Source organism: Amblyomma mixtum, chromosome 3, assembly GCF_055824585.1.
Source record: "Amblyomma mixtum isolate Tamu chromosome 3, ASM5582458v1, whole genome shotgun sequence".
NCBI lineage: Eukaryota > Metazoa > Arthropoda > Arachnida > Ixodida > Ixodidae > Amblyomma > Amblyomma mixtum.
This window is the reverse complement of record NC_143014.1, coordinates 261,294,890-261,316,946: the sequence shown is the minus strand read 5'-3', so window position 1 is coordinate 261,316,946 and position 22,057 is coordinate 261,294,890.

Here is a 22,057-nt window from a genome sequence, read left to right as displayed (position 1 = left end):
CCACAAAGGCCTCTCACGGTTATGACCAGTGGGCGAAAACAGAATGCGCAAATGAGCACTTAATATTCTATTAAACACAGCTAGGAGGCAGGGCTGGTTTGCTATTTGAAAAACGTAAAGCTTTGAAACACGCTTATGAACAAACAAGCGCTGAAGACCAGCTCCACCAGCCTCCAGAAGGAGAAACAAATTGTCTCGACGTATAGATGCTAGCTGAGGGTGCCACACAAAAGTGGCAAACACTCTATGAATTGCTTGCACTTTTTCCTTGCACACTAAAACACCTGCATGACATATATAAGTCTCGAAACCAAGAAGATTTTGCATACGTATGTTCCAGCAAACACAGACACCTCGCCGCCTATCCAAACTGGATGATACCCGCCAAGACGGATCGACGTCTGAACATGAGTAAAGGTGCGTCTAGTGAATGCACGAGTTTCTTAGAAAGGTATTTTCTACATCTGTACTGGGGCGTACATGAGTAATTATGAGCATGTAAATTGCGTATGTCGAAATTAAGAGACTACTATGTCTTTCCGGTAAATTTCCTCCGTGCTTGGCGTGCAGTCGTAGCGCTATCTTGGGGCACCCACTGACTACCCCCCTCCCTCATGCACGGCGCTAGCCCAGCAGATGGCCCACGCGTAGGTGAGTAGTGTCGTTCCTTTCGGAACAGGTGTGATGGAACCGCAGCCGTCTACGAGTGCTTGTGTGCAGTAGCACCTGTGCTGCAAATGCGCATATACAGCGTCGGAGTAGTGAAACAACCTAAACAGTCGCAATAGCAATAGATGAAGAGTCAAATAACCTAAACACACGCATCAGTAGCAGAAAGTCCAATGACCTATACAGTGGCGGCACCATCAGTTGACTCACGAAAGAGCTAGCGCTATCGCTTCAACGCATATGCACAGCATAGGAATTCTCCAACGTTTTTTCTCTCTTCAACGTATCATACCTTTCATTTCATATCCTTCAAAAACATCGCTTCTTTCCACGGTGGCAATTTTTATATGATTGTTACTGCAGTTATTTTGTGTAACATGAAAATTCGTATGCAGCTGTTTGGCTTGTATAACTATCCTATCCAAAATACTTAATGGTATTGTTATCTCTATCTCTTATTACGCACCCAAAGCGTCAAATGAACCGACATGACAGAAAGGCAAATACCAGCTGTTCTGAAGGTTACAAGCTGGGACCATTGACACTTCCAAAGGGGGGTTCCACACCTTCGAAGTGCCAATTACCACAATGATTTTCCGCAGCCCTCCTTCGCTACCTCGTGGAAGATTTCATGCGCCTTCTAGCGTCGGTTCCTTGAAAGATTTATGAAAATCAGGGGTCCACAGGCCCCATGTGTTTTCCCAATGAAATTTGAAATGAATTCATCGTGTATGTGATCCTTCGCGCTGCTGCCAGTTACGCTGTAACCACACATTGAATTCGCTGCCTGCCACTCCAGGCACCAAACGTATCATGCACAGTCTTTGCCAAAAGTAACCAAGCAACAGGTTCTTGCTTCTCAAACGTATAACGGAGCATTTACAGCAGCCCTAAAGACCGAACGGTGCCATAATATGAGTACAAGGTCTCACCTTCCTTTACACAGAATCAGAGCTTAAGGGCTGCCATGAGTGCTTCGCTACGCGGCTAAGAAACAAACCACCTGTGCCGGGTTACTTTTGGCAAAGACTGTACATGACATGTCAAAGCTGGGGTTCACAAAACGTGCAGATAAGACCACTGATGCCGTGCAGTCAGCTTAGCGGGCTTCCGCGTGCTCGCATGCATTCGAAGTGGCGAGGCGACGCCGTGCAAAGATTACTCCTTTGTGTTGCGGGGACTTTTGACTGCTGCTGATCCTGCTGTGTGTTAGAGGATCAGAGCTAGAGTCCTGCGTTCTGTTGTCAAAACTGCAGTCGACAGTGTGTAGGCTTTGAGGGAGTTTTGCCCTGCGGAACGGCTTGCTTTTTCCTCACGCTTGAGTGAAAGGCCGTTGCGCTAGGGCGCGGTTCGAGCCGCGTTGGCCGAAGGGTACCACCTTTAGCAGACTACGAGATCGTTCAAAATTGGGCTCCGCCCGCAAGGGGCGCAGTATGGTTTACGGAGCTTCTCCCAAACGTACACCCCTGAAGAAAGCCGAGTGCCAGGCCGGGCGACGCTTGTATACCCATTTTTACCGGGGGTGTCCGGCGGTGGATTTCGAACCAACCACCTCCCGAAGCCGGGACGGGCGCTAATTCTGCTCAGGCACAACTATCAAATGAGGGCGCATGCGTCGCAGCAATCACTAGCGCCGCAGAGGGTTTGACTCTCGCGGTCACTGCGGGAATACGTCTTACCTCGTCGGCCTCCGAAAGTGAACGCGTGTGGATGTATCAGCGCTTCTCCGCTCTTGGCGGGCAGGGCAAAGCCACGTGGGAACATATCCTGCAAACTCGCACCGTCCGCCCTCGAAGTATTTCCCGTCACTGCCATAGCGTGGTCGAACACTGGCACATACCCCTGTTATGAGTCGGACGATCCCAATTCCTTGGCGTATTTTGTTGCTAAGCGGCGTTAAATTTCTAGCAGCCATCATTTTTTTCTTCCGTGTCAGCATATAACGCATTGTTCCTCTGGTCAAGAGCACAGCACGCCGCCGTCGGCGTGTGCTCGGTAGCGTGCGCGACCATGGGATTGTGTCGCCGGTTTGATCTCTCAGCAGTGGATAAGCGGGGAAAACGTAATCATCCTCTTGCTCCAGCCTGAGTGCGTTTCTTAGCATTTCGAGAAATTTTTTTTTTGAGATAAATTGTTATGCCTAGCGACTCGCAAACTGACAGCAAATAGACGGAACAACACGCAGATGCAGCTGATTCATCTCCGACATGGTAAAATACGTGAGGCTTCTACTTCACAAATTAGTAAATTGTATATTACTGTAAATTTCCCAATGGAGAAAACGGTAGGCTGCAAAACATATATCGCAGTGCCGAGACTCTTCCGCAGCACCAGGAGGCCCCCAACTGGACCTGGAGCACACTGTGTAGGAGAGAAAAATGTAATGTCAGGGATATGATGTAGGCCCTCAATGTACGAAGCAATCAGAAAACCAAATTTGATGCCTGTAATATTTGATGCGTCTCTTTTTTATCCAGAGCGTAAGAGGAGACAGTAGCAGTTCGCATCTATTCGCTACTTATACGCTGACGTTTTCCCACTGCCGTACTTCCTACTGACTGTATAGGAAGTGATCAGGCTGCAATCGTGGTAAAACAAATCGCAAGCAACCGCCTCAGTTTTCACCCTGCTGCAACTGTGACTCATCGCCTGTGGTTCATGACGAAAATGTGATCTCATTCATGGCACAAGGACAGTTGGCCTGAAAAAGTGCTTAAACACTAATAACAATCAGTAAAGACCTCCAAGATTTGTTAGATGGGTGATTTGCCTAAAACCTGAAATGAAGCAGTGTGTTGTGGGCAGGGGGTAAAACGTTGAGTGCGATTGAAGCGCTTCGCGAGGGTTTGCACTATGATGAAAAAAAACTCAAATATTCTACAGCGCCTAAAAATACTAAGAGGTAAATCGTTCTTCAAAGCTGTAGATGCTGTCTTGCGTTTTGTTCGCAGTTTCAGTGCGTGATGCCACGGGGTTGCTTCCCGGGCGCGCCAGCCACATTTCAGTGTTGGCTACATGCGGAAGCTGTTCTACTGAGACTTTTAAACGAAACAAAAGAACACCACGTGGGCGGAATTTCGAACTCAGAAAAAGTTACTATGATTTTACGTGGGTAGCCGAGGCGTCACTTTGCAACCAAAAATGCATTACTGAGCTTTCTACTTTGCAAAAAGTAATCCCCTGCCGCCTAGCTCTCCCCCGAAATATCTATTTTTGACACGCTAGTATAACTCTTACCGGCGCTCAAGGTCAGGATCAAATGGCATTTGCTGAAACTAGACGGTCCTTTATACTAAAGATATTGTAACTAAAAGTAATTTTTTATTTACTTTTATCATTTTTTATAAAACATGGCCGACACTAAGTGCAAGCAGAGTGGGCCTACAAGAGTGTGAAATCACAAAGAGGGAACGTTGCAAAAAAAAGGCACAAATAGCACCAAATGCATGGACCTCAAGGGGCCGTGTTTAGTAACCACATCCGAATCAGTTATTGGGCCCGAGAATAGTCATTGAAGTCGAAAGGCACAAGGAAACGGCTTCGACTAGTTTAGTTTGTTTCAACTGTGTGTAAACTAGACACATGGACTATTGACAGCTGGGGTGCGATTACGAGTTTATGTCTCAATTTTGAGACTGTGACGTCAAAATGACGACACCGCGAGACGCTGAACGCGGAATCAACCAATAAGCAGCGAGGTTGCGGTGACTAGTAGCAGGGCTCCACCCAGGAAGCATTTAGTTGCCCAATAAGGGACCGTATGCTAACGTTTACCTTTCAACACGCCGTTAATAAAATGAAAAATGTTTTATTTTCCTAGCAAACTATGTTTCAAACTTAACAACATGAAGCAAAACAAGAAGCATCCTTAGTTTTGAAATTAAGTTTGTTCTTCAGTCAATTTTGCTGCCGCGAGGGTGCACTGACGCTGGAAAAGCGTCGGCTAGATGGCGTGAGCTGCTGCCCGATTCAAAGGAATCAGCCTTATCCCTCCACCCACATATTCACCCATCGTAAACATTGCAGCCAGAAAAAAATCAGCTGATTCGACGTCTGTCCTTTTTGTTTTTACACATTACGTACAATCAAGGTACTGTGCGAACGTCTTCAGTGCGCGAAAAAATCTATTTAAAGGCAGTGATTGCTACGAGTCTGCCGAGATCAATTTGCAAGGAGCGATTGGTTCGAAAACCGGCGAAGGCAGCTTTAAGGCAAGTTCACACTGCCGAATCGCAAACGTCACGCGACCGATTTCTGTCAATTAGTTAAGGTTTCCAAAGCACATGTAAAGCGGGGAGGTAGCGTAACAAATCTATTTAAGCCTGTCGCGCGACCTCCGCGACTCTCCAGTGTGAACTCACCTAGCCTGCTATTGATGGCAAATGTGCTCTAAGGGCGATGCGGGGTTCTATTTATTTTTGTTCAGAAAATACCAAACGGCCATGAATAATCACACTGCTGCAACTGCCGACATACGGGAGCAGACCGGTGCAGCTGCTGGGAGCTTGCAATCTCACAGTGGGAATAAAGAGCCGGCACACCCGGTCACTGCGGCAACAATCTCTTCCGCCTCGTAACCAACTCATGCCGCCTGCTTCGGGTTAAGCACTTGATATTCGTGTTGGTGTTGTTGCCGTTCCGTTCGGATGATGCTCGCATCACACCGCCGGGGATACTGTGGTGGCGAAAGTTTATGCGAAGGAAGTCCTCCTTCGCCGCCGCCTTGTCTTGGGGGTCTCGCCGGAAAGCCCGCACCTTCTACGACTTAACTTTGACAGTGGTCTCCGCAACTCACTGCAAACATTTGCTCCCAGTCGGCTGGGCTACGCCAACGTTTACTTCATTTCCTACGGTGTCTTGGTACCCAACGGCGGCGAAGGCGCGCACAGCACTTGCCGCTCTACTGACCGCGCACTCACCCACACACCTCCAAGTTCAACGGTGAGTTCGTCGCACAGCCATTGTGCTCCTTCCTATGTCAAAACGGCTAAACAACTCGTCCGGCACGTCAAAACCGCCTTCATGCACCCTCTTACACGGTTGCTCGCGCGGCCACCGGCGATGTAAACAACCGCCATTTTCTGTCTCAAGTGGTGTGAGACCACTCGTTCCAGTCCCAAAAAATCGTCTCAATCGGCTCGCATAATTACCTAAGCAACGTCAACACTTCTCCACCTTTATGACGTCGGCCGGTGACGCAAAAAATCAATATGGCCGCTGGTCACGGCCGACCCATAGGAACGGGGCAAATGAGACGCTTTTTGAGACACGTTCCGATTGAGACGATTTTGAGCGACTCGTAATCGCGCCCCTGATGTAGCACGCACAAGTATATTAAGTTCTAATTTTTGCTGTTGATGTCGCCATTGTTATATGTCACTGAAACGCGATTTCGTGCATTTCCTACTCCAGCACTTTATGCTTCAAACCCATTCCGCTCACCTTACCTAATTCACCGCGGCTGTTGGCCAGCTTCCATTTTCGTACTAACTGCAGGTATAACATCTAAACTCGCTTAATATCTTGAGCTATAAAGCCCGATATATTACGGCAGCTCTGATGTTATACTTTCAGTTAGGGCAAAAATGGGAGGGGGCATGTTTCTCGTTGCACTGGTTTATGTCGCACATTTTCTCGGCTTGGCCTCCTTTGCTTAACCCAGCCGGTCTGGCGGCCCTGAGCAGCGCAAGTTAAGGCGAAGGTGTCACCTGCCTGCATGACGGCAGGCCGCAGCAGCATGCGAGTTCGCTTTCCTACTTCTTGAAACTCTGTGTTACGAACTGCGTAGAGGCAATGGTTATATGCGGAGGTACAGTGTAGCGAGGTCGTGAAGCGTGGCTCACGCATAGGCACCGAAAAATATTCATGAGCTCTAGTTTGGGCTAATTGGTTCATGATTCACAAAAGAAATGGCGCGAAATACAGGGACAAAAGGGAAACATACACGACAGGACCAGCGCCACTTCTTTCGTATATTTCTTTTACAATGGGCCCTTTACCTTCTCGAAGCTCTCGCACCGAACCTGCAATTGTATGTGTAAATCTCATCGCTGGGTCACCTGCCAGTCCCGAGCTGTTTCTTACTGCGTGAAAAGGAAACTGGTTTCCTTGGAAGTTCAGTCTCTATATGGTGTTTTGCAGCCATCCTGGAGCCACGTCAGGCGTGTCTCAAGTATTGGTACTTGAAGTACTCGTAAAGTACTCAAGTCTCAGTACTGGCGGTAATTCCGAATGTTTTCAGACTGGCTTAGTCTCCTAGATGAACTCGGAAAAGAATCCGTGAAAGGAAAAAGGCGCTTTCAGGAGTTGAAGCGGCGCTGGTCCTGTCGTTGTGTGTTTCTCTTTTGTCCCTGTAATTCGCACCGTTTTCTTTTTGAATCATGAGCCAAGTAGCCCAAACTAGATTTCTTCTTGAATATATTTCTTCTATAATGGGCCCTTTCCTTTTTCGAAGATCTCGCACCGAACTTGCCATTGTCTGTGTCAACCTCATCGCTGTGTCTACGTGCCAGTCCCGAGTCGTTTCGTACTGCTTGAAAAGGAAACGGGTTCCCTTGAAAGTTAAGTCTCTATTTGGTGTTTCGGGGCTATCCTGGGGCCATGCCAGGCGTGTCTGCAACGTACTCAAGTCTCATTATTGCGGGCAATTCCGAATGTTTTAAGACTGGCTTCGTCTCCTTGTTCTACTCAGAAAAAAAACCCTGAAAGAAAAAAGGCGCTTTCAGGAGTTGAAGTAGCGCTGGTCCTGTCGTGTATGTTACTCTTTTGTCCTCGTATTTCGCACCGTTTTCTTGGTAAATCATAAACCAAGTAGACCAAACTAGAGTTCCTCTTGAATATATTTCTTCTATAATGATCCCTTTACTTTTTCGAAGCTCTCACACAGAACCTGCCATTGTCTGTGTTAACCTCATCGGTGTCTCAAAGCAGCCCTCCCGAGTCGTTTCGTACTGCTTGAAAAGGAAACGGGTTCCCTTGGAAGTTCAGTCTCTATTTGGTGTTTTGGGGCCATCCTGGGGTCACGTCAGACGTGTGTGCAAAATACTCAAGTCTGTGTATTGGCGGCAAGCCAAATATTTCAAGACTGGCTTCGTCTCCTTGTCGTAACACAATAAACCCGTGAAAGAAAACAGACGTTTTCAGGACTTGAAGTGGCGCTGGTCCTGTCGTGTGCTGCGAATCTTTGTAGTGTATGTTCATTCTCCAAAGCTTCCGACGCGCCACTATGTCACTTTGTGATGCAAGGCGCGCCTGGATTTATCTCGATTGATCGCATCCAGGCGAAGCCGATTCTACGTTTTTCCAGAATGTTCTAATAACATTCGAAGCTTTATCTCGAAATCTCACCATCAGCTTTAAAATGGGCATGGCCTAGAGCGGCGGGCATTCTGTTCGACGACCGCCGAGCTCGCGTATTGCTACGCTACCGCCGAGTCGTACTCTTATATGCGGGCGCAAGTCAGCCGAAATGAAGAGTTTCGTTTGGAAGCCATTGTCGCTTTTTTTCTATTCGCCGAACTGCAGTCATTAATACGGGACATCAGGTGAAGGTACTACCGGATGTCCCTGTCGCCCTTACCCATTGGGAGCCGTCAAAGCAGCCCGAGCCGTCTCGAAGAAGATCTCCAGAAAGGCGCAAAAGCCGTCCTAACCGAAGAGGAAATGCGAAGCAGCCGTCGTCTCCACATCCGTTTACATGAATACGGACTACTACCGGACCGCACGCGAGTAAAGAAGGACTCTTCAACGGCGACGTCAGCCATGGCTGGGACGCCAGGCCCCCTTATTTTGCACCAGCCCCGACTGCCGCCCATGTTCAACTCTTCACTGGGCGAGGATCCTGAAGAATGGCTGGAACAGTTTGAGCGTGCCACCGTGTTCAAAAGTTGGCACGACCAGAGCAGAGTGAGCCATGTTTTCTTCGCCTTGGAAGGACCAGCGAGAATTGGGTTCCAAAACCACGGAGCGTCTGTAGCGACTTCGAAATCATTCAAGTGGGAGTTCCTGAGGGCATTCACAAACATCATTAGGAAAGAGAGAGCTGAGCTGCTTCTACAGTCACACATCCAGCACCCAGAAGAGATAGTGACCGCGTACGTAGAAAACATGAAGCGCCTTTTTCGACGGATCGATCCTCATATGAAAGAAGATAAGGAGGTGGAGCTTCTGGTGCATCGTGCTAAAGAACCACTTTTCGTTGGTCTGGCCCGCAATCCACCCAAGACTGTCGCTCAATTCACCATCGAAGCAGCCACCATTGAGAAAACTTTGAAAGACCGAGCCCGCCATTTCGCTAGACAGCTCCAAGTGACCTCAACAAACTTTTCGATTATCGTAGCATTCGAAGGCAACCTGCGGGATGCCCTCCGCGAAATTGTACGGGAAGAGTTGCGTCGCCTATCACCATCTTCCAACCAGCCTCAAGTTGTGACCCTTGAAGAAATTGTCCGCGAAGAAGTGCAGAACGCGCTTGGCACCCTGTAAATTTCGCCTCCAGCAGAAGCTTCAGCCTTCACCTACGCCGCTGCAGTACGCAGTCCTCAGCCCCAATGAAGGAGCCGAAGTCCGCCTCTTCGACGTGAACCAGCTGTTCACGAACGCCGCCCATGTGCCCCCGCGCGCCCAGCCTACCAACGACGCCCAAGCCCCAGGAAGTGTGACGCCTGGAGGACTTTCGACAACCGCCCGCTGTGCTTCCATTGCAGTGAAGCCGGTCATGCTCATCGTCACTGCCCGTACCACCGTATCGACCTTTGTGGCTTTGCAGTTGACGCGCTACGACCACGCTTCGGCCAACGTCCAAAATATATTGACGAGTACCTGCATCGAAAGGAGTATGGGCCCAACCGCCTTTCGCGCTCACCATCGCCGTCAGTCTCACGTTTCGCGTTGCCACGCCGCAGCTACGCAGCCGTCCTACGAGGAAGGTCTCCCAGCCCTCGTAGGGGAAACTTAAAAGACAGCAACCTCTGGAGGTGAGGCTGCTCACGAACGAAACGCCGAAGATCCTTCAACGATCGTACCGCATGAGGACGCTGCCGCTGACACGCCGACGCCGCATACAATGACAACCTCGACGACGACGCGAACCGTCTTCAAAACTACGGCGCCACACAGAAAAGCTTCGACGATACGCCCTACTCACGATTCACATACACGACGAAGCCGTCACCTGACACCGAGAGGACGACGTGCAACGCAAGAGTCATTACATCCGATTTAGAAGTGGTTATCGAAGGCCGGAATGTTACTGCTCTAGTCGACATCGGAGGCGATTACTCGGTGATGCACTGCACGTTCGCTGCGCCGCTGATGAAAGTCTCGACCGCTTGGGACGGACTACAAATTCGCACCGAAGGGGGCCACCTCACTACGCCATCAGGACGATGCACAGCGCCAATGGCTGTGAAGGGACGTACCTATCCTGCGACCTTCGTTGTGCTAGGGCAATATTCCCGCAAAAGTGATCTTGAGCATGGATTTCCTTAATGAGCATCAGGTGATCATCGACCTGCGTTCAAAGCTAATCACACTTTCCACGAACGAGGCCATCCCTTACATGAGTACTAAGGAATATCGCGTTGCTCTGAGTGTCCTGGAGGAACAAGTGAGCGTCCCAATCCGATCAAGCGTTGTCCTCATCGTAGGTGCCACTGAAGTCAATAACACTGAAGCCATTATTCAGGGGAACATGCAGTTTCTTCTTGACCGAGGAATCGCGAGAGGCACTGCACATTTCCGCCGTGGCCATGTTGAAGTACTACTGACTAACTTCAGCAAAGAATACCGGCACGTTAACAGGGAAACGGCGATTGGTTTCTTTCACGAAATATTCAGCGTACAAGACTTCTTAGCCTTCTCCGACCCATCCGTAGAAGATTCGGTTCACGAAGAGAACTCGCCCACTTTCGTTCTCAACCCAGCCGTGCCCAGGAATAGAGAACTTCAGATCCGCAATCTGCTTCGAAGATATTGCGAGTGCTTTTCGTCACCGCCGAAGTTCTTGGAACCGGCGATTGCCAAGCATCACATTATAACCGACCAGCATACCTGACTTCTTCGTCAGAGCCTCTACCGAGAGTCGCCGCCAGAACGACAAGCCATCCTAGACCAAATGGAAGAAATGCTTCGCAACGACGTCATCCAAGCTTCAAAGAGCCCCTGGCTGCACCGGTTGTTCTAGTGAGAAAGAAAGACTGCGCACTTCGAGTCTGCGTTGATTGCCGCCGCTTGAACAGCATCAGGACGTCTACCCCCTCCCCCGTAACGACGACACACTGCACCGGCTCTTCAGCGCTAACTATTTCTCACCAATGGACCTCAAGAACGGCTACTGGCAAATTGAGGTTGATGAAAGAGGTCGCGAGAAAACCGCATTCTTGACTCCAGATGGGCCGTTTGAATTCAAGGAGATGCTGTTTGGTCTCTGTTCCGCACAAGCGACATTTCAGCGAGTAATGGATACAGTGCTAGCAGGCCTGAAGCGACAGATTTGTGTGGTATATTTAGATGACGTCATGTCTTCACCTCGAACTTTGAAGAGCACCTAAAGAGGCTTCGAACAGTACTAGACGCAATAAAATCATCTAGCCTAACCTTGAAAGCAGAAAAGTGCCACTTTGCCTCTGAAGAATGCTGCTTCTAGACCACATCGTTAGAAGGAGGGAGTACGCCAAGACCCGCAGAAAACAGCTACTATCGCACTGTTCCCACAGCCGGCGGATAAGAAAGATGTGTGCAGATCTCTCGCACTGTGCGCGTATTACCGACGATTTGTCAAGAACTTTTCGCGCATCGCCGAGCCACTGAACCACATGAAAAAGGCAGACGTGTCATTTAAAAGGAAAGCGCCTCAAGTGGAAGCCTTCAAGGAACTTCAGCATCATTTACAGTCCCCACCAATCCTCGCACATTTTGATGAACACGGCAAGACTGAAATTCGTACCAATGCAAGCATGAGGACGCCTTCCTGGGACCCATCAGCTCGAGCTCTTTTGCTCAGCAGCAACGCCCGGACCCGGACCTAAAACTCCTCATACAGTACTTGGAAGGCAAGGTTTCTTCACCTCCCTCCTGGTTCAAGCGAGGATTGTCTTCGTTCTGTCTACGGAATGATGTCCTCAGGAAGAGCTTTGCACCTAACAAAACAGCCTACCTCCTCGCTGTACCTGCAAGTCTGCGCAAAGAAATTCTTCAGACTTCAAACGAAGAGCCGACAGCTGGACATATCGGGTTTTACTCGCACACTCCACCACATTCAAGATAAGTATTACTGACCCCGACTGTCTGCCGATCTCGCGGATTATGTGAAAGCCTGCCGAGAATGTCAGCGACGAAAGACCTCTCCAAATCGACCAGCAGCATTTTTGAACCCCATTGAACACCCCTAAAAGCCCTTTCAGCAGATCAGCATGCACTTGCTTGTCTCTTTTCCGTAGTCAACGTCTGGAAATAAGTGGATCATTATAGCGGCCGACAACCTGACCCGCTACGCCGAGCAAAAGCTCTACCGAATAGAACAGCAGCAGAAGTTGCCAAATTTTTCGTGTAGTGCACTATTTTGCGACACTGCGCCCTCGGTGTGCTCATAGCGGAAAAAGAAACACGACAGAACTGACGCAAGCCACCTTGCATTAAAGCCAAACCAGCCACCGGAGGACATACCATCCGCAGATCAAGTGACTGACAGAGCGCCGGAACAAAACCATCGCCGATATGCTCGATATGTCGCCTATGCCGATCACAAGACCTGGGACTTCATCCTGCCTTACATCGTCTTCGCCTACAACCCTGCAGTGCAGGAGACCAAGCAGATGACGCCTTTTAGGCTCGCTCATGGCAGGAAGGCCACCACCATGCTAGACGTCACGCTGACCAACGTTATCGAGGAAGATAACGTCAACGTCGCCGCCTACTTTCAAGGCGCAGAGGAAGACCGAAGGCTTGCCCGATTAAGGATCGAAGGCCACCACCGAACCGGCGCCACACGCTACAACCTACGAATACGCCATCCGGAATAAAAGAGAGGAGACCGAGTCTTGGTTTGGACGCCCATTCGCCGCCGCAGATTGAGTCGAAAGCTTTTCCGCCGATATTTCGGTCTGTACAAGGTTCTTAGTCGGCTAGGTGAGTTGGACTATGAAGCCGTCCTTGACCAAATGGCTGCAGCGCAGCTACGCCGTGTACGATCAGAAGTTGTCCATGTCATCCGTCTAAAGCCCTATTATGCGCGCTAAAGGACGCTGTGTTTTCACACTCAGTGTATATTTTTTCACAATCCGTTTTTAATTGCTTGTACTCGCTTTATGTTCTAAAGCATTGGGTCGATGCTACTTTCAGAGGGGAGTAATGCCGCGAATCTGTGGCATTTGTTCATTCTCCAAAGCTGCCGACATGCCGCTTTATCGCTTTGTTTGTGATGTAAGACGCTCCTAGATTTATCTCGGTTGATCGCATCCAGGCGGAGCCGATTCTACATTGTTCCAGAATGTTCTAGTTACTTTCCAAGTTTTACCTCGAAAGTTCTCTATAAGCTTTAAAAAGGGCATGGCCGAGTGCGGCGGGCATTCTGTTCTACGACTGCCAAGCTAGCCTGCTGCTACGCCGCCGGGTCGTTCAGGTCTTTACGGGCGCAAGTGAACCCAAATAAAAAGTTTCGTTTAGAAGCCATTCTCGCTGTTTTCCTCTTCGCCGGACTGCAGTCACGAACACGTGACACGTGTATGTTTCTCTTTTATTCCCGTATTTCGTACCGTTCTCTTTGTGAAACATAAACCAACTAGCCAAAACTAGAGTTCTTCAATATGTTTCTTCTACCATGGGTCCTTTACATCTTCGAAGCTCGCACTGGACCTGCCATTGTCTGTCTCAACCTCATCGCTTCGTCTACGGGCTAATCCCGAGTCGTTTCGTACTGCTTGAAAAGCAAACTGTTTCCCCTGGATGTTCTGTCTCTCTTTGGTATTTTGGAGCCATCCTGGGGCAAAGTCAGGCCTGTCTGCAAAAAAAATCTAGTCTCGGTATTTGCGGCAAGTCCAAATGTTTCGTCTCCTTGTTGTACTCGCATAGAACCCGTGAAATAAAACAAGCGCATTCAGGAGTTGAAGTGGTGCTCGTCCTGTAGTGTATGTTTCTCTTTTTCTCCCCGTATTTCGCGCCGTTTTCCTTCCAAATCGCACTCAAAGGCCGGCGCAGCTCTTCAGAAAAATCGCTGTCATATTGCACCCCCGCCCACCATGCTCCTAAGAGCAATGAGCCAGCAGAATTAACGGTGGTGGTGATTGTGATAGCCTCCGTCAATGTCAGCGCAACTGCCACTACCTACACTGGAGGGCCAAACCGATGTTTTAATCCAGAGAAGAAGCCGGGACATGCCTTGGTCGCTGGCTGCCACGAGAAAGTTAAGAGGCAATTTGTGTGGCAACACCTGTGACGAACAAATTGATCGAACTTTCACAGATGGCCGTTCAGCGCCAAAAGTAAGTGAAGTTCGATGCTGCAATGCTCCCCCTTAATAATAACGAACTCCAGTGTCACGGTGCGACGTACTGAAAATTTGGTTTTGAAGTAGTAAAAGGGGCAGTAACTGCGTCGCATCTCGATGGTCACCTCAACCGTGCCGTGATGGAAGCGAGGAAGGCGGCAGTAAAAGAAGAGCGAAGGCTTATCGGGGTTTAAAGTCCTAAAGCTACTCTGGCTATCAGGGACGCCCAATTCAGGGGCTACGCAAATTTCAACTACCTGGGGTTCTTTTAACATGCACTGACCTCGAAAAGCACATGGGCCTCTAGAATTTTGCCTCCATCGAAGTGGGACCACCGTGGCCGGGATCGAAACACCGTCTTTTGTTGCTGCAGCCGAGCAAAACAAGAGAGAAAGCGCCATGAGTGAGCACAGTTTGCTGAGGCCCAAATGCTGCGACGCTTGTAACGGACTCTGCAGTGCGATGGCTCGAATGCAGAACGGTGCCAGGTGGTGGTGGGCGACGGAGTGCATGGAGGCTTCTCCCTGCATTTATGTTGGTTCCCGGCGGGCAAATAGTTTTCCCGGTAACGACAGAGCATTTAACACGGTTCTTCGCTGCAAAAGTTCGCCGGCAGGGACGGAAGCCGTTAGGTCTTCGGAGGCAAATGCCCTTGGATGACCGTACCATAGCGGCGTGCTCTTAATATACCTAATATTGGGGTGAAACGCGAAAGGCGACGGGGTGCTGCGCGATGTCAGTCGCGTTAAAGATCCCATGCTTGTCGCAATTAATCCAGAGCCCTCCATTATACAACTGCTCCTAGCCCATGCGCCGCGCTGGGACGGTAACCCCCTAGCGGAATCCGATGAGCCAGGCTCATCGTAAGCTAACTGTCATTTCTGCCTCATGTTGAGTGCAGCTCATTGTCTGTTTCCTGTCAATCTGTGTACGCATCCTCGCACGCAACCTGTGGATACGGTTAAGGTGTCCTCTGAGATTTCATTTCAACATTTCCTTTGCGCAAAAAATGCAGTTGCGGAGTTCAATGCTGCGTTGAGGAGGTGCGACAAAGAGTAGTGCAGGACGGATGTTTACGACAAGTGTGCGCCGTACGATCCTCTCAGGTTCGCCAAGCCGGCGCATGTGAATATTCTCTATTCCGGAGCTGATGTCGAAAGCGTGTTGATACCCACGGTGAACGTGCAAGACCGCACGGTTAGCAGTGGTGTTGGCTCATAAAGTAGGGAAGATCAATGGCCTAACGATCCAAGTACAAAAACACAATATAGGCACAGTCAGTGCGAAAATAAGGCTCTGGATCTTAGTGTTCCTGGGCGCCAGCCACTCACTGTAGCTAATGCATATTTTCCCTACAGGTGTGCATGACAATCCACCTGTAGACTCGTTTTTATCTAGTTTCAGGACATAAGATTTAAATGCTGGGGACTTAACTCGAATCATGATTGGGGGGGGGGGGGGGGGGGATTATAACTTATTGCTACGGCACATCCTTGTTTGACTCGGCTCGTGGCAATGACCTCATCTGCCTAAATGATGTCTGCGCACATCTGTCCGAGGCCAGCCTCGCTCTGCATTAGGCCTCGCATTTTCCTATCCTTGAATAACTGTTTCCTCTTGGGCGCCAGTCAACCCTTCCTCCAAAAGCGATAACCTTCCCATCACCTTCCAGGTTGCCTGCCAGTTGACCACTACCAACAGCCACCGAAGCTCCTTCAGAAATTATAAAATGTTTAAAAAATTCTCTCAAATCAGGTCCTCAAGCATTACTTCATTCCAAAAGTAGAGACAAGGCCACCCGCATTTCTTCAGTTTTGTACACAGGTCTAAAGAACTCTGAGCTTTTGGTTCAGGCAAATAAAAGCACATTGGAATGCGGAGTGCACACGGGATTATTGGCGCCGGAAATCAGCATAGAAGAAATTAAATCACCAAATCTGATGTTTTTTGGGGTGTATGCGGAATGTTTTGAGCACCTGTCAGTCGCCGCCAGTACCTTGGCCAATCGCCCTGAAATGGGTACTCGCCATTATCTTCGTTACGACCATAACTACTACGCAGTCAATCGACGGCAACCGAATTGCCAGCCATACGAGAGGTCGCCCGTTACATTGGTCACCAGTCAGCGCACCAATGGAATATACTCTGCGACTCGAGATCGGCATTGCACGTCATACAAACTTACGTTAAACCTAGGACGTGCAAGCAGCTGGTTTAAGAGATTGTGCTTTTGTAAGTTAAGGCTTTTCACTGCGGTTTATCATAAAGCTCCAGTGGATACCGAGCCATTGCGGCATTGCGGCAAAAGAGCGTGCTGATGCCGAGGCTCGGCCAGCACATGATGATAGTTCATTCAAGACAGCCTTTTCATGATATGGCATTGGAGCCTTGCTGGCGCATTTAATGCAAGCCGCAATGCAGTTGCACTGGAATGATTCAAGCCATCAACAGGGCCACATCTCTAAGCTTGACGCCGGCTCACGATTTCTTCTGCCGTCTAGTGTAATGTAACGCCAGGGGACTTTCTTCCACCGGTTACGGCTTAGCGTTGCCTACCCCAAACACTACGTTCACGAGATCGGAATAGAAACTCACCCTAATTTCGTACACTGCCACACTCGCGAGACTATTGGACACCTTTGCGAGTGCCCAAATTACACTGATGAGAGGAGAACATTGACAGCGACCGTGAGACAACTGGACTCTCGCCCTCTCTCTGAAGAAACTCTTCCATGCACCAGGGCGGAACGTTCTGACTGGCGGTGTGTGACGAAGGCGCTACTCAAGCTTTTATGTGCAACAGGCCTGGATACCAGTCTGTGACCGCCTGTGAACTACCTACGGTTTACACAGTTTACACGGATTAAAATTGTATTTTCATGGAGCATCTACCACCAGTATGTGTTAATGATATGTGTCGGTGTGTGTGTTCAATACATGAGCTTCACATGCGTCTCCTCTCCGCGATGAGAGTGCCAGCCAGTGAGTGTGTGTGTTGATATCCCATGTGAAATTTATTGTACTATGCCATCATCAACCTTCATTAGCAATTTCCCTTTCCTCTCCTTCCCAATTCCCCAGAGTGGAATAGCAGGCCAGGGCCATGTTACCACCGGCCGACCTCCCCTCCTTTTTCTCTCAATAAAATTTATTTCTCTCTATCTCTAATACCCGAAAACTGGATCGATTATAAGTTCATTGACGCTGCATTTAAGCGTACCGTATCTCGTGCAAAAGAGGAGTACGACACTGACCATTACGAGTATCTTTCGAAATCAGGTAATCGGCGATCTTTATAAAATTACCTAAAAACAACGAAAATTATCCAAACCGCAATGAAGAGCGTCCATAGAAAATACTCAGGCTGAAATTGTTACGTCTTTACATGACATAGGCAGGGGTCCTGAGCGTTTCTTTACGGGTCATCCTTCTCCTCCAAGATGTGTCAGCACATCGGACGATTTCGAGGAGGTCACCCTCACTGAGCTCTCGCAAACTGTGTCTTGCCTTTCCCCTGCAGCCCCTGTCCCTGGTGGTGTCACTTCGATCAATGAAATATACTTGGAGAAATCTCCCGACGACTTATTGGCGCCAGTACATTACTCTCATAAAGACGCACGAACTCCAGATGAGTGGCGTCTAGTGAAGGTCGTCCCTTTCATTAAAAAGCAGGGTTAAGGTTATGTCTATCGTTATATAAGCCCGATTTCTTTACCTTCGAATCTCATAAGTTAATTAAAAGGGTTTTTCATGGCCTAATCATGTCAATAATTTCAGATAATGGGCTATTGAATCCTTGCCAAATAGATTTCAGACAAAGGTGATCTATATGGTGTGCCAATATTGACCTCAAGAGATGCATGCAGTTTGCTAGTCGCCGAAAGCAATACGCCTCACTTGTTACTCTAGATGTGACGCTAATCTTGTCACGCTTGTTACGCTAATCAAAACATCCTGAACACAGGGCGTATAGATGATTCCCATTTGAGTCGCCAATCTAACATCTTCTCATTCGTTCTTAAGTTAAATCTCCCAATCTGCATTCCTTTAGTTACTGATTTGGTTATTTTTTCCTTATTCGAAAAACGTTTTTGAGCATCCGTCAGTCGCCGCCTGAGTCACAGCAAATGCAGCGCAGTAGGTGCGCACTATTAACGCCTTGAGGACCCCCAATAGCAACTACTTGTCACAAATTAAGCGGCCGTTTCAAACGCACTCCGAAAAAGTCCGCCCTGAAATGAAGTTACTGATTCATTGCGATGATACATGGGTTTTGGCTTTAACACTTGCGTCAACATGACCGTTTCTCTATTTTGTTTATTTTTTCGTTTCCATCAGTTTTTCTCAAGGTCTGGCGTGCAAAAAATTTCTTGCATATTTCTACACGTGCGACTGATTGCCTCTTTGGGTCTTGCACACGCGCCATAGAGAGCACGAAGCAGAAGACAAAGACAATTACCTCGTGCTGTTCGTTGCATCCGCTGTTCCATTCCAGTAGTTTGATTCAGGCAAAAGCCATTGCCTTCCAATGTTCGTTCACCCCATGTTTCGCAAACACGGCTCCGCTGCAGAGGCTTCTGAGTGCAACGTGGATGGCTGGCCGCCACTGCACAAGCCAGTTGCAGCAACGCCAGGGGCGGTCACACCGCTACTAGCGCTCCGGGTTCACCTTGGCGACCGCTGTTCTCCGAGCTCTCCAAGCGCCCTTATTCACTACGGTTCAGCTGCCTCAGTTACGGGGCACTCTGCGCTGGTGATGGAAGGCAGCACCCTGCTCAAGAACAAGGAACGCGGGTGTCGCGAGCAGCAATCACACGGGTGTGCACCCATCCCGGCAAAGACGTCAGCCTACATCCGTGCTACCGTCACGGTGATGTATTTTCCAAAAGCATCTTTGCTGAGTTTGTGGAATAGATGCTATCACCGTGGTGGTCACTTGCGAATACACAACATTAATGAATGTGACCGGCAAGCTGGCTGCCTTTCGCCTGTTGGCCTCAATTGCACGTTTGCCCTTGAAGCAACAGACCTATGCCGACAGGGAGCGAAGAGAATTACCTCAAAAACCACTACCTGACTTCTCATTCTCAAACAATCCCACTCAATGACCGGTACCATTAAGTAACTAAGAGCACGCCGTTATCCCTCATACACACGGAGGTATTTGACGAGAAGAGCGAGCGCAATCTTTCTCCGCGGCGAACTTGCGGACGTAAAAAACCTGCTTGAAAAGTAGATTTTTACGCAACTGTTTCTGTAGACTAAAAACCTGGTTGCATGCCGGTGAGCCGCGAATAAATACGAATCTGAGAACGAGGTTTCACTCAAACTTTTCCCCATCACCACCTCTCAAATCATTTCATTCGCCCAGGTGACGTGGCTCACCGAATGTGAGTGGCGCATAATTTCGGCGTGGGCGAACATCACTCGCTCTTGCCCCCGAACGGCCATCTGAGGCCGTTCCATTAGTCTATTCGCGGTAGAGGGTGCAATAAGGGCCACTGCTCTATTTTTTACTTTTTGCTGCAGCAAGCGACCAAGGCCTGTCCCGCCATCTTGCCTGGGGTGAAACGCCGGTTTTGCGCTCCACGCATCTCCACGTTGGTTGTGACAGCTTCAGTAACGACGTCGACAGTGCCGAAAGCCACCACCACGATGCTGGCGCCCTTATTAGCTATCGAGGGCCCATCCCGCCGCAGCAGTCTGCGCACAGGAATTTTCGGTGTTGGCGCGGCAATCACCTGCGACGCTTTACATGAGTAACATTCAGTAGGTGCCTTCATTCTGCGTCCAATTTTAACTGACGCTTGCATGTAGCTGGTAACGAAGGAATTCAGTACGGAGAAGAACACTATGGTGTTTCTTGCTGTAAAGCAGAGCGGAGAAACATTTGCGTTATTTCCCTCTCCTTTATGCTGCAAGGGCAGCTTGTTAGCTTAACACAAGAGAAAGCTAAACGGAGAAAACTTGCGATATGAACCAATACAACCCTAAATATCCCCAAGTCGTTTTTGCACTGACCACGGCACGTGAAAATTCGTGAGGACGAGGGTAAGAGAGAGAATACATGATGAATTGAGGGCAAGGGAGAAAAGACATAATGATTTTGAGGTCGAGGAGAGCAAGATGCATGCTCTAAACGCGAGGTTGAAGGCCCGAACAGTACTCCGGGCTAACGTTTGTTGTCTGTGCAGCCCGTTAAGGATTGCCGTGGAAGACGTAGTTTGTGCAGCCAGGGTGTACAGGTGGCGAACACTAAAGGCGGGAAGCCTCACTCCTCCGTAGTCGTGCCCTTGTTCTAAATAAAACATAGAAAAGAACCGCGATCCAACAGCCACAGCTAGGTATTAAGGGAAAGGAAAAACGCAAGAAACGGCGAAGGGGGAACTAAAGTCCTAAAACCGTCGGCACACTTGGCAAACGAAAACTTACGTAGTCCGAAACAACACAGCGAGCGGACTGCACATTTTGTGTAAAAGTTCGCGTTGATGAAAAAATCTGTGGTGACGCGTGGCAATCATTGCAACGTCGTGATAAAAATTTGGCTATGTCTGCTTGAAAAAACGCGCTTAAAATGATTGTTGATGATTTCATGGCTGTGCCTGGTTGGACCCATCGCGGCGCGGATGGAGCGTCTCTCCTAGTGATCATGTTTGCGCCACGGCGCCGCCGCCGCTGGTTATGCAACAGTTCTCGCCATTCGGCCTCTTGAAAGGAAGCTGTGTGTGCTGCGACAACAGAGCTCGTATCAGTGTTATTGGAAGCGACTCTTGTTGGAAGAAATTCCCCGTAACAAGTATTAAGGTTAGATAATGCAACGATGTTGTAACCGTTTGTTTGCTGACCCAGCACCAAGTTGCGAGAGCAGAGAGGGCAACGCTTTCTTCAACTGTGCAAGTTTGTTTACATTATGTTACAAAGTGGTCACCAGGTGCGCCCAGGAAAAGCTTCAAACTCTCAAGCAGGCCGGAGTCCGCACCAAGCGGGATCCCCGTCAGCCTCCAACTATTCAAGAACACACAAACTACAAATTTAGCACTTCGGAATCAGGCGAGAATCAGGCCAGAACGCGTCATTAAGCGAGGTCTCTGCCTACCGCTCTCAAAGAGGCCGGATTCGGCACCAAGCCGGATTACCTCCAGCCTCTGAGTCACGTATCTTTCGGTCACCGCAAAGCTATTCCCTCGCTCTCTTTCCGGCGCGCATTCCATTGATTTAGCGACAATTTCTCAATTTTAACTAATCACTGGTCTTCTCGCTCGGTCCCGAAGAAATTCAACATTACAAAAACATGGCCAAATCACAACTGCTCAAGCGCCACTTCCACTAACCGGATTTAAGATACAGAAATGCCCACACGTCTGCGGCATCTCGGGTCCTCCAGCACCCAAGCACCGTGACTCAAGCCAAGCTTGAGTCACGGTGCTTGCAATGGCGTAGTCCTCCGGAAGAGTGTGACCGCGTGACCCGAAAGGGGATAAATTGCGGCCCCATCAAAACATTCCCTTTGCAGTTTGCGTGCTCTTCTCGTTTTCAAAACTGTATTCTGACTATCTCAGAATTCTGACTATCTGAGACTGTGTCTAAAATACTACGCCCTTATGAATTCACCAAAAATTTTCCCCTTGAAATCATCCTTATCATGGGTCACTCATATTAATTCAATATTCTCCCAGGCCTCACGCACTCTTGGTTATCTGCGACGGAACCTAACATCAGCACCACCTGAAATCAGACATCTAGCTTATCAGACATACGTACGCCCAAAGCTTAAATACGCCTCATCCATCTGGAACCCTTCACAAGCATACCTTACAAATGAATTAGAAGCCGTTCAAAATCGAGCTGCACGGTTTATCATGTCACAGTACTCGCGTGATAGTAGTGTCACTGCACTAAAACGAG